Source organism: Megachile rotundata, chromosome 4 (genome assembly GCF_050947335.1).
Source record: "Megachile rotundata isolate GNS110a chromosome 4, iyMegRotu1, whole genome shotgun sequence".
Lineage (NCBI taxonomy): Eukaryota > Metazoa > Arthropoda > Insecta > Hymenoptera > Megachilidae > Megachile > Megachile rotundata.
In genome coordinates, this window is record NC_134986.1 from 1,923,159 (window position 1) to 1,937,686 (window position 14,528).

The window sequence follows — 14,528 nt, forward strand, 5'->3', positions numbered from 1 at the left end:
CGTTTGTTTCGCGAAAGCCAGAAGCGTGGAACATTACATAACCCAACCACTGTGTCCCGCACGCTCGGTGCTTGCATCCCGTAAGCAAGCACAGGTATATATTCACAGGCATTATAGCGTGGCGAACTTACAACGCAGGAAAAGAATCCGGCTGTGTGCTCACTCGTTACCCATTTCCTAGGATCGCCGTGAGCTTACTTTACGACTGACGTAAGAAGGTACTTGAGCCGCTAGTGCGCATGTGCAGTAGATCATGGGTTTGCGCATGCGCGCTCGCGACACATGCTCTCCCAACGTGGACCCGTACTGCGTGTGTCCACCCAGCTGTACGCGAACCGAGGATTATTCATTATTTTACGACGTTACTTCCCTCTTGCAGGTTTTGCGCCAGCATCAGGTAAATGAAATGGCGTAGATCTACACGCGACATCATTTTGCTGCTTGGATCGGGTACAACCGCGAATTGCACACTGAACGCGTGCACACTTGGTCATAGACTATAAATACCTAAGTAGCGATTTCTAACTGCGTTTAAGCGGGCTCCCTGTAATTCCTGGCGAAGGGAAAAAAGTCAGCGGGCGAGGATGCCGGACAAAAAAGTGCAGGCCGGTTTATCGCTCGGCGAGCAGACTGGAAAAACGGGGAAACGGGAATGTCGAGCCGCGAGCGTTGCGCAAAGCCAAACCGGGCCTGGTAATTGGAGCGTCTTACGTATTATCAAAAGAAATTCTGCCACAGATAAAGCCTAGTCCAGACCTACATAGAATAAACTATATGCGGTGATTGGCGCTTTAACTTAAAGTTCTGCTTTGAAGGGCCGGATGTATTCAGTGAGCTTAAATGTTATAGTATAATGATCAACAGCTTAAGGCAGCCTCATTCAAACAGTAATCGATTTACGTTTATAAAAACTACCTTTTTAAACTAATAAATAATGAATGTAATACAACATATTATTAATATTACTTTATTTTTAATTAGCAATTTTTAAACCAATTTAAAATCAACTGTCGATGGCAGGAAGGTCGATACACATTTGAAGAACAATAATAATGGAAAGTATTAGACTTTCTAATGACTAAGGCCAATGCCTGTAGGTAGACACATTAAAATGCAATTTAGTGATTAATTTATTATAATATAATATAATCAATAAATAAAATCAACTTAATATAATATGCTAAATGTAATTTAATAATCAAATGTAGAATAATTTAAGATAATTAAATTAAAAAATAATGAAGGGAACATTTGTTAACATAACAATCATCAAGCTTATCAAAATGACGGATTTCGGATATTTGCTTTTAATTTTACTAATTTTTTTAACATATTCAGATAAGCTCATTTCTGATCAAAAGACTGTACGAACTTTTTCCGTTTCCTGATATGTTTAAAAAACGATCAGATTACTTAAATTTTCTACTATATTTCTCCCCTAGTGCAGTAGCTAACATTTGCACACTATTTCATTACAATAAATAAACGTATTTATGCATAGATTATGTTCATACTTTTACATGTAAGTAAATGTTTGTTTCGAAAATATTTCTATGCGAATAACTCTTTGTAGATATAAACGTTGTTGGTCAAATATTTAAAAACAAATTTGATATATGTATTTTAGTATTTACATGCAAAGGTATGCAAATCTAAACCAGGTTTCAGTTGACGTAAATTGTGCCGATAAAATCGAGAAATTTACTGTGTTCCAACTGTACGTTTGTATCTAATCCGATCGTTGTTGCTGTAAACGGGATTGTTCATTGGTGATTGTCTAGCAGTAAGTACACCTCGATTATTTGTCCCTGTCTCTACAAGACGAACAAAAAATACGCAATGCGATAAATTCTATGTTGTTTGATAGGAACAATCGGCCGACAATACATCGGTACGCATCGAACGTGAAACCGTGTCACAAACGCCATGTTCCGTCGACACATAACCTGCCCATTGTATTCACGAGGACGAATAGGTGATAAAAATCTAAGTGACAGACACGTTGGGATTTATGTCCGTTCAGGTGCAGGTGCTATGCAAGTGTATTTTCATATGGTATGCCGCATGTTAATATAACCGGCTTTTATACTGAAAACATTGTCAATTTTGTAGTCTTTTTCAACGTCAAGAACTGATTGAAATGAATTTATTGAGTTTCCAAGTGGGGCAATCTTGTAGTATTTCTATCACTAATATTTATATGTGGTTTATAAATAGTTTATAGTACTTGCTCCCAACAATGTTTAAATTTAACTTACATTCAGTAAATGTTGCACATGCAGCTATTAATCAAAATAATAAAAATAAATAATTAGTGTTGTCGATTAAACCATGTTTTTGATTGATTTTGGCAATCAAGTTTACTAACAAATGGAAAGAAAATATTAATACAATCACTTAATAGTTAATAGGTATGAATATAAAAACGTGCATCGCTCTTCTACACGTCTCCTGATTTTTACGAACCGTATCGTGTTTATTTGTTTCTCCCCACTAACTGCAGACGCTCGTCACACGTTATAATATTAAATGAAATATAATCATCTACAATTAGTAATAATTAGTTAGAATTAATTAATAACTTAATTTATTTTTTTGTAGGGTGACTGTGTCTGGTATGAAACAGCATGTAATATGGAATACTACAATGTATCAATAAATAGGTAGCAAAATCTATCAGTAGCCATGTAAAATGTTTTGTTATCAATAAAAAGCAATTATAGTAACCATTGAATACATGATACTATGTTTGGAAATAGTTACGGGTAAGGCATTTTACGGGTCTGTTCGGTATTTACGGTTGCATTTTGGTTATTATCCTAGCTTGGACAACTATTGAGTGTCCCATGAGAAATACTTAAAATAAAGTTGTATAAATTGTTCGACATATACATGTAATGATTATAACAAATTAGTCTATTTCAGAATTACACGAAAAGTGATACACGGTGTTATAAATTACATTCAAAATTTTAAAGACATGACATTTTTGGTGAAGTTTTTGCAAAGAGTTATACGTTTTATGGAAGGAAAAAATTTCAGCCCATGTTGGGGGTGAAAATGTAATAGTTAAAATTAACAAGACAGAAATAGAAAAATGTAAACATAATAAAAAAGATCTTCTTAGTGAACAATGGATTTTTGACGGCGTCGAACAAATAATCTGTCGAGGTGAAGGTGATTAAATATGTACGACAAGTACGCTGCAAGCTATTTTACTAAACGTAAGTACAAGTATGAAGTTGATCGGAAGCTGGACTGGTAATCTTTTTTTTCCATACCTTTCCGCCAAGTGTAAAATAATTTCATTAGCTTATAGACTTCAGGGTACGCTTAATTGCCTATACCTAAATATCTGCAAATGGTAAATGCTATTTTCTACCATTGCTGCAGGCCATGTGCAAAAACAATCAAAAACAATAAAAAAATTGATTAAACCAGGTTTTACAGTTATATCAAATTGATAGGGATTCTGGAATTGCCTTAGAGAACAACGATTGTTGAGAACTTATTAGGGGTCCATAAATAATAGTTTATTTATGGCAGGACCGTCAGCCCATCGTTGGGACCAGGGTTGATTCAGGTCGAGGTCAGCAATGTTGTAAACCATGTGGCAAGCAGAGAAATTAGAAAACTGTGCAAACATCACAGTTGCCTGTCACATGGTAAAACTAGGGAAAGTTTTCAACCGCACTTTGAACGCCAAAAATGTCTAACATCTGTGGAAAGGGAACCGTCAAGGGTTTACCTTCTTTCTGATTTTCGTGGAAAACGCCAGAAATTTCTCATCAGCCACAGGGGCTGCTTAGTGTTCCGACCGTCGGACATTTACGATTCAATCTTGTATTTTCGAAAGGACAGTCCCTTAATAAGTCATGCGTTCAAGTTAAAGAGTAAAGTTTTATGCAGTCTACGTGCAATTGTTTAATATCACCTCTCCTACCTCATTTGTCATACTTAACCGGGCATTCGGGTGCGAACGACATAAAAATTTAATTGTGAACCACAGAATAATACTGGTTCACATACTCGAAACATCAAATGTTGACACGAAAATGGACCAATATCCCACATAAAATCCTGAAAAAACACATCAGTTAAATTGCTGAGTTTTGCTGAGTCGGAAGTATGATTTCAATACAAGAATATGTAGTTGCATTTTTATATAATAGTAAATGTTTCCCCAATGTCTATTAATAATGATTGAAGACAGAGTTTAATATTTTATTCTCAACTTACCTCTAGACTTATGACAAACATACGTGTGTAGAGAAAAAATACTCAAAACAATAAACTTGACGACATATTTGAAGGCCATAAAAATCGGGTATGTATCGAAGATATATAATTACCAAATCAGACTATTCCGCTCTAACTACACAAAAGAATAAGAAAAGTAGTATTGTTGGATGACCAACGCGACCTATAAATCACATCACAAACATTACAGACTCCTCCCCAAAGAGAAATGCGACACACTAATCACGATTTCTAATCCTTACTCATCCTGGATCATCTTGGACATCGCACCCATCCTGAGTCACATTGTCCGTTTTGGCAGAGCAAAGTTTAACAATTTTATTTTGAAAGGAACTTTCCGAAATGCTTCGCTTCACACGCTGACTTAACGGCGGGTGAATATTGTAGTTAAAAAATGGATACTGATTTTAGCAACAAATAACACTTATTTATTATATATCAGTGACAGTGAACTTTAACAACGTTTGTATAATTATGTTGTGTTTGAATGTTGTGTTTAAACAATCATTCAATGTGTTTTACTTTTTGGTTGTGTTTAACTATTTGATTTATACTAAGTGAGTGTTTGATATGTTCTGATTGACTGATTTTTGTGTTCTAATGTTTGACTTACTCTAATGTTTTTCCGCATATTTTGCTGCATTTAAAACATCTGTTCTCCCTTCCTTTGCGCCCTTGGCGTGGTACATTTTTGGAAGGGGAATAGGGTTTTCTGCATGGGGGAGGATAGCGTCACAGAAAATGGGTTTTTCCCGAAATCTGTGACGTCTTCCTGAGGGGCCTGGAACCGTTACTCTCTAGGCCCACGTTACCCTTCGACCTTTGGGTCCGCAAGGTTTATAGCATGGTCTGTCCGCTGAAGCCAAAGACTCGACTAATGATGCATCAATAAATGAATTAACTAAACACTAACTTGTCACGTACCATCCTAGTGCTGGTACACAGATGGTATGGATACTAAATTGAAGGTCTTCAAAAACGGTTACTTTCTTTTGCCACGTCGTAAACCTTTTCCCAAAATTTTTATGTGTAATGTGATTTATATTTGTTACGCCGTAACACTGTCCCTTGACCACCGATGACCACCCCCACCTCTACCTAGGTCCAAAAATAGTATATAAAAACTTGCAATATTGCAGAATGTTCAGAAAGAGTCTGGTACTCAATTGCTCCAATATAAGCTGAAATTTCTTAAATATTTCTTAAATAAAGTGTTGCCAATTTCATCGGAATCCAACACTACACTTAAGTTTTTATTTCACGAACGTAGATAAACAGCACATACAAAAAATACGGGCAAAAATTTATAAATTGCTCTTCTACAAAGCTAATATAATATAGTTACAATACTCTTCGTACCAGATATTCTTATCCTCGATCTTATCTTCTGTTTCTCTAAAAGGAGAAAAGACAGCTAAGATTATTACCTTTCTCTCTTATGCCAAATTCAGTGTCTTTCACGGACCACATAGTCTCTTTCTATATTCCTACATATAGCAAGTACAATCATGTAAACAATGTAGGCATGTTCATACCGTACGCATGTACACTTCTAAACATGGTATACTTTCTTAAAAATTTCAGGTCCAGACGCTGCTTAAGCAGCGTCCACAAGATTGAAATACCATCGTAAAATCGTTTAAGCGTGACATATGTACATGAAACCTGATCCCGATTCGGGAGATAAGAACCTGAAACAATAAGTCAGGGCTGAATAGAGAAATGTTTCCTAGAGTGTCAATGTGTTCTATACCATACACATACTCACAACTGTAAAACGGAATTCAATGTATGGCCCTGAGCTTCGGCGTGTCAAAAGCGTGCCAGCGGACGAATAATTAATTTACATGATCGTTCTATCTTCGTCCCAGGACATTATTCTTTTTTCTATTCTGAATTTACTAAGAAAAACTGCAATGTGGGGGAAAACAGCTTTATCATTCGTTATAGTAGTCACGTAAATAGACGGTACAAACAATATATACATTTTCAGCAATATAAGTACTTTAGAATATTAATTTTAAGACATTTGAAAATTTAGTTAGGTAGTACTGTTATTTTCAACAAATGTTACTAAATATTTTCATAACATTATTATAGTTATTATTATAGCTCTAAATACGAATATTTTCAATTAGGATAGTGAGCAAGTTTTTAATATTATAGGCGATAGATTTTTATCGAAATTTAAGCGTCACCTGTATTGGTGACATGGGAAAGTGTTAATTTTATAATACAGTAACCTATGTTTAAGTAATACAGAAGTGTAATTTCTTTAAAATTTGGTACATCTAATAAATTGTAATATTAAAGAGTTACGATTGTTCGTAATACCTATTTAAGAATATAACCATAATTCGTTGATACTCTTTTTTTACTTTAAGAGGAACATCAACCCTTTTGTGCAAATTTCCCACAAAACTACTAAAGCAGTCAGAATGATCATTAATCAAGTTTCTTATTTTAAATATCAAAGTTTGTTAAAGTTGTTTTCTTCAATATATTGTAGCGGCTAGCTATAAATCTGTAAATTTTAGAAATAGCTTGTTAACGTGCAAACGGCTAGCACGGTTTATGACAGGGACGACAGCGGAACTGTTTTTGAGGAAACCGTTTTAGAATTTTTAGTGAAAGCATGATCGTACTTAGAATTTTGCCAACGGTCTCAACAGTAAAACGCTTAAGTGTCATAAACCCTGGGATTCCCCGTGGGCCTGCAACGAGAGGTCAAGCGACCATCGGCTGGCTGCGTAGCTGACCTAGGGCCCGGGGAAATTCAACCAGCAAACGCACCCCCGTCAAATCGTACCCCCGCTTCAAGGAAGCGTGCTTCGGGCATAAGAGGGAGGTCGTACGATTTGGCGGGATTTAGGTTTTCTATAATTGGTTAACCCCACCTAGTCGGGGGTTGGCCTAAGAAAAAGCGTAGGTTTTAAAAACGAGAAACTCTAGCGCAAAGATTAGATAGTTAAGAGTTCGCACAGAGATAGTTCAGAGTTCGCATAGTAGTCTTGCAAGTTTCGGAGAAATAAGACATACGCTCCTTTAATAAAGCTAACAGAAAAACGCAACATGTGATTTTATTCAAACACGCATCCCACTCCTAAAATATCTTAATTTTTATCCGGAGAAAGTAATGTGTCCAATAATTTATGTGTTATCGTTCGTTTATTTATTTTTCATCACTTTTATTTTCAAAATAAATGTACATTGTACAGCTGTAACGTCCCGCGGAACCTTTTCTTTTTGTACATTACCCACCAACTGGAATAATTCATTTATCGACAGTAGTTGCCAATTATCGACAGTACATCAGGTATCTATTACCATATCTATCAAATTCGACAGTCGGTAATCAGTATGTATATACATATATATATTTTCATTTATACAGTAAAGACTGGATAACTGTGACAAACGATGGACTGGATAACTGCAACGTTACTATTCCCACCACTTAGGGGGTTCCCCCTTGAATTTTGACACTTGACGAGTGAGCAGCGTATGTAATGTAATCCGAACCGCCGCGGTTCGCGGCGAGAATTGTGAGATTCTCCTGATCAAAATGAGACCAAACACGGCATAATTTGAACAACATTTGTTTATGTAGTAATATTGTTTGTTTTTTTCGAGTGTATAGAGGTGCGATTTTATATGGAACCAAAAGACCATTACTCGTTGGACTTTTCTAAAAATTTAATTTTAAATAGCCTCTCTCGTTCGCTCTCTGACCTTTCCTACGTTTAACGGTCTACGCGAGCCAAATGTAAACACAAAATCGACACCTCGACTCTATAACTGCAACGCTTGGGTCCCGATTTTGTTGCAGTTATCCAGTCTAATCCTAGAAAAGGGTAGAGATACTATTTCTATTTACGGCATTACCAGACATTAAATTAATTAATTAACTAAATCAATTTATATACGTAAAATCAACCAGTACTAAACTATTCATAGCCGGAAGTAAAATTATTTCCTTCATCTAAACAGCTGTAAATCGGAATAGATTCGGCTCACGTAGAATTTGTACGCAGTTCATTAGAAAAGGACAGAAAATGTATTTTTCGCTAAAATACCATTATACTATTATTTTAGTATCGAAATGTTAGCCAGAAATTAAAGAGCGACATTTAAAACATAATTAAATCATCCAATTTTATAACTAATGTGTAATAACGAATTTATATGAAAATTTATATATTCTGACGTCACAGAAATTCCAGGAATTCGGCGAACCTGCGAGTATAAAAGCGCGAGCAAAAACCTGTCTACAGGCAGAACAGTCTTCGAAGTTGAGCACGATACAAGTCTCATTGCTAAATACAAACGGAACAGTTTTCGCTGTCAAAAGCCGCAACGAATCTTGATACTTGATTGGTCAAGCGGGTATACGCCATTTGGATACTTGGTCGTGGGTTGTTTCAGCAGCTAGCTAACGCAGGCTCCCCGTTCAAACGATCTCGTATCTGAAACTCCTTTGGGAGAGAGCTATACTTAGCGCCAAGAAAGGCTAAGATATCGAAACGATTGCTCTCAGCTACTCATATTTGATTTTTCGTCGGATTGCTAACGAGCCTTCAGATTCTCGGAGTTCGCTCTGGGTCGTTTCGTAGCTAGCTAACGCAGGTTCCCCATTTGAGCGGCTTGGTCTCTGAAGCCCGTGTTTTTTGGGTGGTGGTTCAACAATCACGACTTTACGTTAGAATCAATTGATTTGCTACCCTGTCAGACTATACTTTTCACCTGATTCTGGTATCGTTGGGTTGTTTAGCAGCTAGCTAACGCAGGCTCCCCAATTAAGCGATCTGGTTTCGGCTGTCAGTATTCGTTTTGGCTAAAAGGGTCATGTACCATTAGTTGTCGAGTCGAATTATTAAAAGAGTAACTGTTCCGAAGAAATAATTCATTAGATTCAGATAAATTTTGGTAATTTGAGTTAATAAAAGAATACTGTTCTCACTCTAGCGTAATTTCCGCAATCGACTACACCGAGTTACATTTTGCGAAAGCGTATTTACGTACACTTAGAGAATCACACTTAGGTCGGATTCCTCGCAGCGGTAGACTATAAAGCGGTAATATTAATTAGTTTCGTTAAAGAACATTTATATAAATCACAACCGTACAAATCAAAATAAATCTTGTCATTGCGATAGCTTCGAACACGAGAATCGAATATATAAAGAATATCAAATTTAGTTACCTTTATAAAAGAAAAGTTAGCTTTATCAGAGATCAGATTTAGATACGATCCAACATAAAGTAATAACCAGCGAATTTCATTTCGTTTTTCACGATTATCTGTTACATTTTGTCAATTTGTCAAATTCTATTATTTCTATTATTATTATTATTTCAAAAGCTATTTAATTCTTTATTCTGATTAATCATTTATAATCTATATATATATATATATATATATATATATATATATATATATATATATATATATATATATATTTCTTTATTTTGTTGTTATTGTTGTTTGTTAGTTTCATTTCTTATCGTTGATTGAATAAATCTAATTGTTGAAAGATATTGACCTGTGGATTTCACTTCTTAACGGCACATCACACTGTGATGCCCGGTTCGAATCAGCTTCCTCAGAAACTGATCTCGGAGAATGAGGTATCACTTAAGGAATAAATACTTCGAGATCGACGTTCGCAGAGAAAATATACTTTTTATTTCGTAATTACACTGACAATGCTTAAGTGACCGGAAAATACAAGAGACTGAACGGAGGACCAGAAAAGTAGGGCTATATAAAGATTTCGGAAAATGTACTTTGAACGGTGAGAATGCAAGAGGAAAGAAAGAAGAGTCGAAGAGCGAAATGTGACTAAGAGTGAAAGTTGGTGACGAATATGAATCAATGTTTGGCTGTGATAGGATAGGATAGGATAGGATAGGACAAAAATGATTAATTGTTAGGCGAGACGCATAACAACACGAATCCCACAATCTCTATTTGCAAAAACGAGTCGTTCAGTGGGTAAAAGCCGCTCTTTATCTTCCTAGCGCTTGTAACTATCTGAACTTAGGTTCCAGGGTCGTTACACAGCGATGGGTTTAGTATTAAAATAAAAACACAATAACAGCAATAAAAGCAATGTTTCGCTAAGTATTGTTGTTTCATGAAATATTGTTACTCTATAGCTATAAATTTACGTACATACTTTAAGAGCTGCAGAATTTCAGAAACATGTTTACAGCGACAATTTTCGAACATAACTATGCTGCTACCGGTTATCGTGTACCGATATGGTATAAATTGCGCAATGAGTTATCGATCGGTGTCGGGAAACAGCGTGAAATGTAGGCTGTAGCATTGTATGAGCACCGGTATACGCCACGTGTCGACGTATCGTGCACGATGTCAAAACAAATCGAGTACTTTTACCAGGTATCGCAGTCATTAAAGACATAACTTATTCCTAGATCGTGCGTTCTTTAGGCGGTGATTTACACGATCGAATCGCATGTCGTATACACAGTCAATAGATTTATTTTCATCGTAAACATTCGACTTTCAATTTCTTCGGTGAATACATTCGTTTTGAAGCTTGATTTACGCTGCAATGCCTCATAAATGAAGTATTTGCATCAAACCTGGATATTATTACGACAATTTTCAAATATCATTTTTGTTGAAAATAATGCTTTCCTTCTTCTTGTATGTACAGTTATTATTAACTGTAAAGAAATTAATCTAGATATTGCATTACTTATTTTACAGAAAAACGAACGATTCATTGTACATTAACAATACATTCTCAACTTCTGTTTGTTATAATATTTAGTCGAAGGAATCATTTTAAACAAAATGTATTCTCATGACTCAATATTCGGACATTGACACACGTTCTACAAGCTAACAATACTTATTGTTAGAACCTATTTAAACTGCTGAATAGGTACGTTCAGTATACAAACATCTGGAATACAATTCTACTTCGGTGTAAACGTATATTTCGAAGCGTAAACAATTAAAACTTAGCATGCAACAAAAAGGGAAGAATACCTGTTCTGATAAAAAACAACTTGTAATTTATCACAGAGAGGTAAATAAAGGTAATACTTCTCGAGAAACAGTACAGTTATTAGTAACAAAGAAGAGTATAGTAGCAGACATTATTAAAAGATGTAAGGAAAAAGATTGCATCAAATGTAAAGAGCAAACGGGAAAACTCGAATTCTGAATGGAAAAGAAAAAAGAAAATTAATATGAAGAGTTCAAAAAACCCGCATTGTAGCAATATACAATTAGTTTTAGAGGTTTATCACGAAAGTGGGAACAAAATTTGTGCTGAAAATGTGCTTAGAATAATGAGAAACAAAGGGTATAGTGGTCGAATAGCGAGAAGAAAATCGTACATTGGAGATACAAAGAAGATTGATTTTTGCCAGCAAAATTAAAAAGTGTCAACATTGGTTGAAGGATGGTATTTTCGTTGAAGAACAAATATTGTAGTTTCCGTTTGGACAGGAAGAGCATAATGTAGCGAAGAGTAAAGGAATCTTTAAAACCTGCAAATTTTTAATCTACGAGTGCGAGTCTTGATGAATTGATGTTCCATGTCGATATTGTAGATAAAGGTAAATATTTGTACGTTTTAACACAAATTTTACTAATGGTGAAAGTAATATGATAATATACTGTACCTTCAAATTTTGCTGGGATAATCATTCAGAGTACAAAGCTTGAATTATACAGAAATATTTGTTATGTAATTGTCTACACGTTTTACATCCACGGAAAGAATTAGACAAACGCCAATCAATTCAAAAGCTAAACTACAAACGAGACTGAGATAAAAATAGTATTCTACATTTTCAAAATATTTGGAAAAACTTATTTTTAAGTTGCTCAAATGATTTCATGAGGCTACTGAACAATAAAGGTTTGCTATGAAAAATTAAAGTTTTAGTTTTATTTTATATATAATTTCTGTATTTTTCATTAATATGGTATGAAAATGTGATATCCTATTGTTTAAAATGTATTCTGTATGTAAATACTAAGGTTGAACAGAATCTGTTTTTATATTTTTAATATACAATAAATGGTAATCTACAATAGTAAATTATTCTTTTCTATATGCAGGGTGTTCCATTTAAGCTGACATTGTAAGAAGTCTCGAAGACGTGTGACTTAAGAAGAACAAACTGGCACCTGCGCCTTAGTACTTCAAATGGGGAGTAAAATGACATAACTAATTTTTTAATGCATGGGCGTCTTCAAGGTTAATTCAAGGTCATCTTGTCTTTTGTTATTACAAACCCATATTTTTTATTCCGGAATCATATTCTACGTGAAAACATGCATGACTTTTGTTTGTGTTCAGGGGTTATGTGAAATAAAATAGATGCGTAGAGATTTAGAGAAATAGATCAGATCAATAATTATATTTATAAATGGGAATAAAATAATTTTCAGAAAAAAAATATACCGACTTCTAAATGCACTAAAAAGTATAAAATAATTTCTATTTCCTAATGAAGTAATTTCTATTTCATTCAATCATACAATTACGTAACAGATATGAATGAAACCTATTTACTCGTTAGGTAGTGTATTAAATACATTTCAACCTTTTCGGAGGCGGCGCAAAATTAAAAGATTTTCTTGAACATGTCAACCTTTGGACAGCCGAACATAGGCAAAGCTTGTATAGCTATTTTTTTTCCTATACATATAACTCGATAGCACGCCGCGAAGTAGGTGTTAGTGCGTATAGAATGTAACTATGGTCTATCTAGCCCTTTGCGAACGGGACGGTTCGAAGTGAACCGTACCGTGGGGCCGAGCTCCTGCCGCGATAGTCATGAAAAATTGCCAGCGCATATTTCCGCTTAAACGCGGTTTTTGTTCATAGCATTCCAAGTCAAATTCTGGACATATTATATGTACATGCACAGATTTACGCGCATGCACACATGTACGCGTTTCTCGGCTCTATCAGTTGTTTTTGCGGAACGCATATATGAGTTCTTCGGCCAATTTGATGATTTACGCAGAACGCATATATGCGGCGGTAGTCCGCAAAGGGCTAGATTCATAGAGTATGCGACGGAAAGACTCGATCGCCGCATATACTATAAAGATAGAGCCCATCTGCCGCAAATTTGGTAATTCCCGCGTCGTGGGCTCCGTTTATAGGTTCTTAGAGCCATGGCTTCCACATGCGAACGAAGTCAATTCAATTTCATTTATATCAGAAACGTTGCGAAATGAAGATGCAGTTACATTTACGTATATTACCAGATATATCTATAATGGTACGTATTCTTTCTCAGAATTTATTAATTTCCAATACGCCATACCACAATCAACTGGTTATTGGCGGCAACGTTTACTGAGGTATTTTTAATTTTGCGCCGCCTCCGAAAAGGTTGAAATGTATTTAATATACTACCTCACGAGTAAATATGTTTCATTCATATCTGTTACGTAATTGTATGATGGAATGAAATGGAAATTACTTCATTAGGAAATAAAAATTATTTTATACTTTTTAGTGCATTTCGAAGTCGGTATATTTTTTTTCTGAAAATTATTTTATTTCACGCTTTTTAGTGGAATGGGGAGAATTGTATAGGATACTGCGAGACAGTTCTTCCGGGCTTTTTGTTGTTTGTCTGCGTAAATGCCATGAGCATAATTAAGTAAAAGACAACATGGATATTCGTTTTTCAATCTTTTTTGCAACAATAATCCCTTGCAACTAAAAAATGAAAAAATTTTTGGTAATGGTACCAATGGGGAGTCAGACTCTACAAGATGCGAAAGGCTTTGTTCCGATCGGACCACCCACCTAGAAAAAAACCGGCGAACATGCATAGAAAAAAAAATAAGGGACACTCTTTCAGGGACAAGTACAAACTAATTACATCATGATTGAGGGTGCTTCATCCATTTGTTCTTTGTTAACTTTCGTTGCAAAAATTTACTGCGCATGTGTATCTCTTACGGTTTAGGACTGCGCAAGGGTCAAAGTATCCGTAAAATAATAGCAGATCCTGCGCAACAAATTTTCTAACAAATCAAATTGATGCATATTTAGAACGATACGGAGACTGTACCAAGCAATGGGAATAATATACCAACGTCAACGTGAACTCATCTTGCTGTATAAGTCGCGTGTCAGAGCGGTAAAGCTTAGTTAGTGTTTTGGTACATTGCATTGTAATTGCCCTTTCTTGTCTTTCCCGTGCATAGCACGGGGCGTTCCACTAATATTAATAACAATAGTTTTTCGCTAATA

The 14,528-nt window shown here is 35.3% G+C and overlaps 2 long non-coding RNA genes across 2 annotated transcripts; one reads left to right on the forward strand and one right to left on the reverse strand.

Moving 5' to 3' along the window:
• Nucleotides 1-402: 402 nt before the first annotated feature.
• Nucleotides 403-3,255, forward strand: LOC143264323 (uncharacterized). Its single transcript, XR_013038001.1, has 3 exons — nucleotides 403-1,783; nucleotides 1,868-2,055; nucleotides 2,602-3,255. It is a non-coding gene; the product is annotated as an uncharacterized LOC143264323 (long non-coding RNA).
• Nucleotides 3,256-7,397: 4,142 nt separating this feature from the next.
• LOC143264319 (uncharacterized) lies at nucleotides 7,398-10,203 on the reverse strand. The gene is made up of 3 exons (XR_013037980.1): nucleotides 9,464-10,203; nucleotides 9,221-9,325; nucleotides 7,398-9,094 (listed from the first exon to the last, which is right to left on the reverse strand). It is a non-coding gene; the product is annotated as an uncharacterized LOC143264319 (long non-coding RNA).
• Between the last annotated feature and the right edge of the window lie 4,325 nt (nucleotides 10,204-14,528).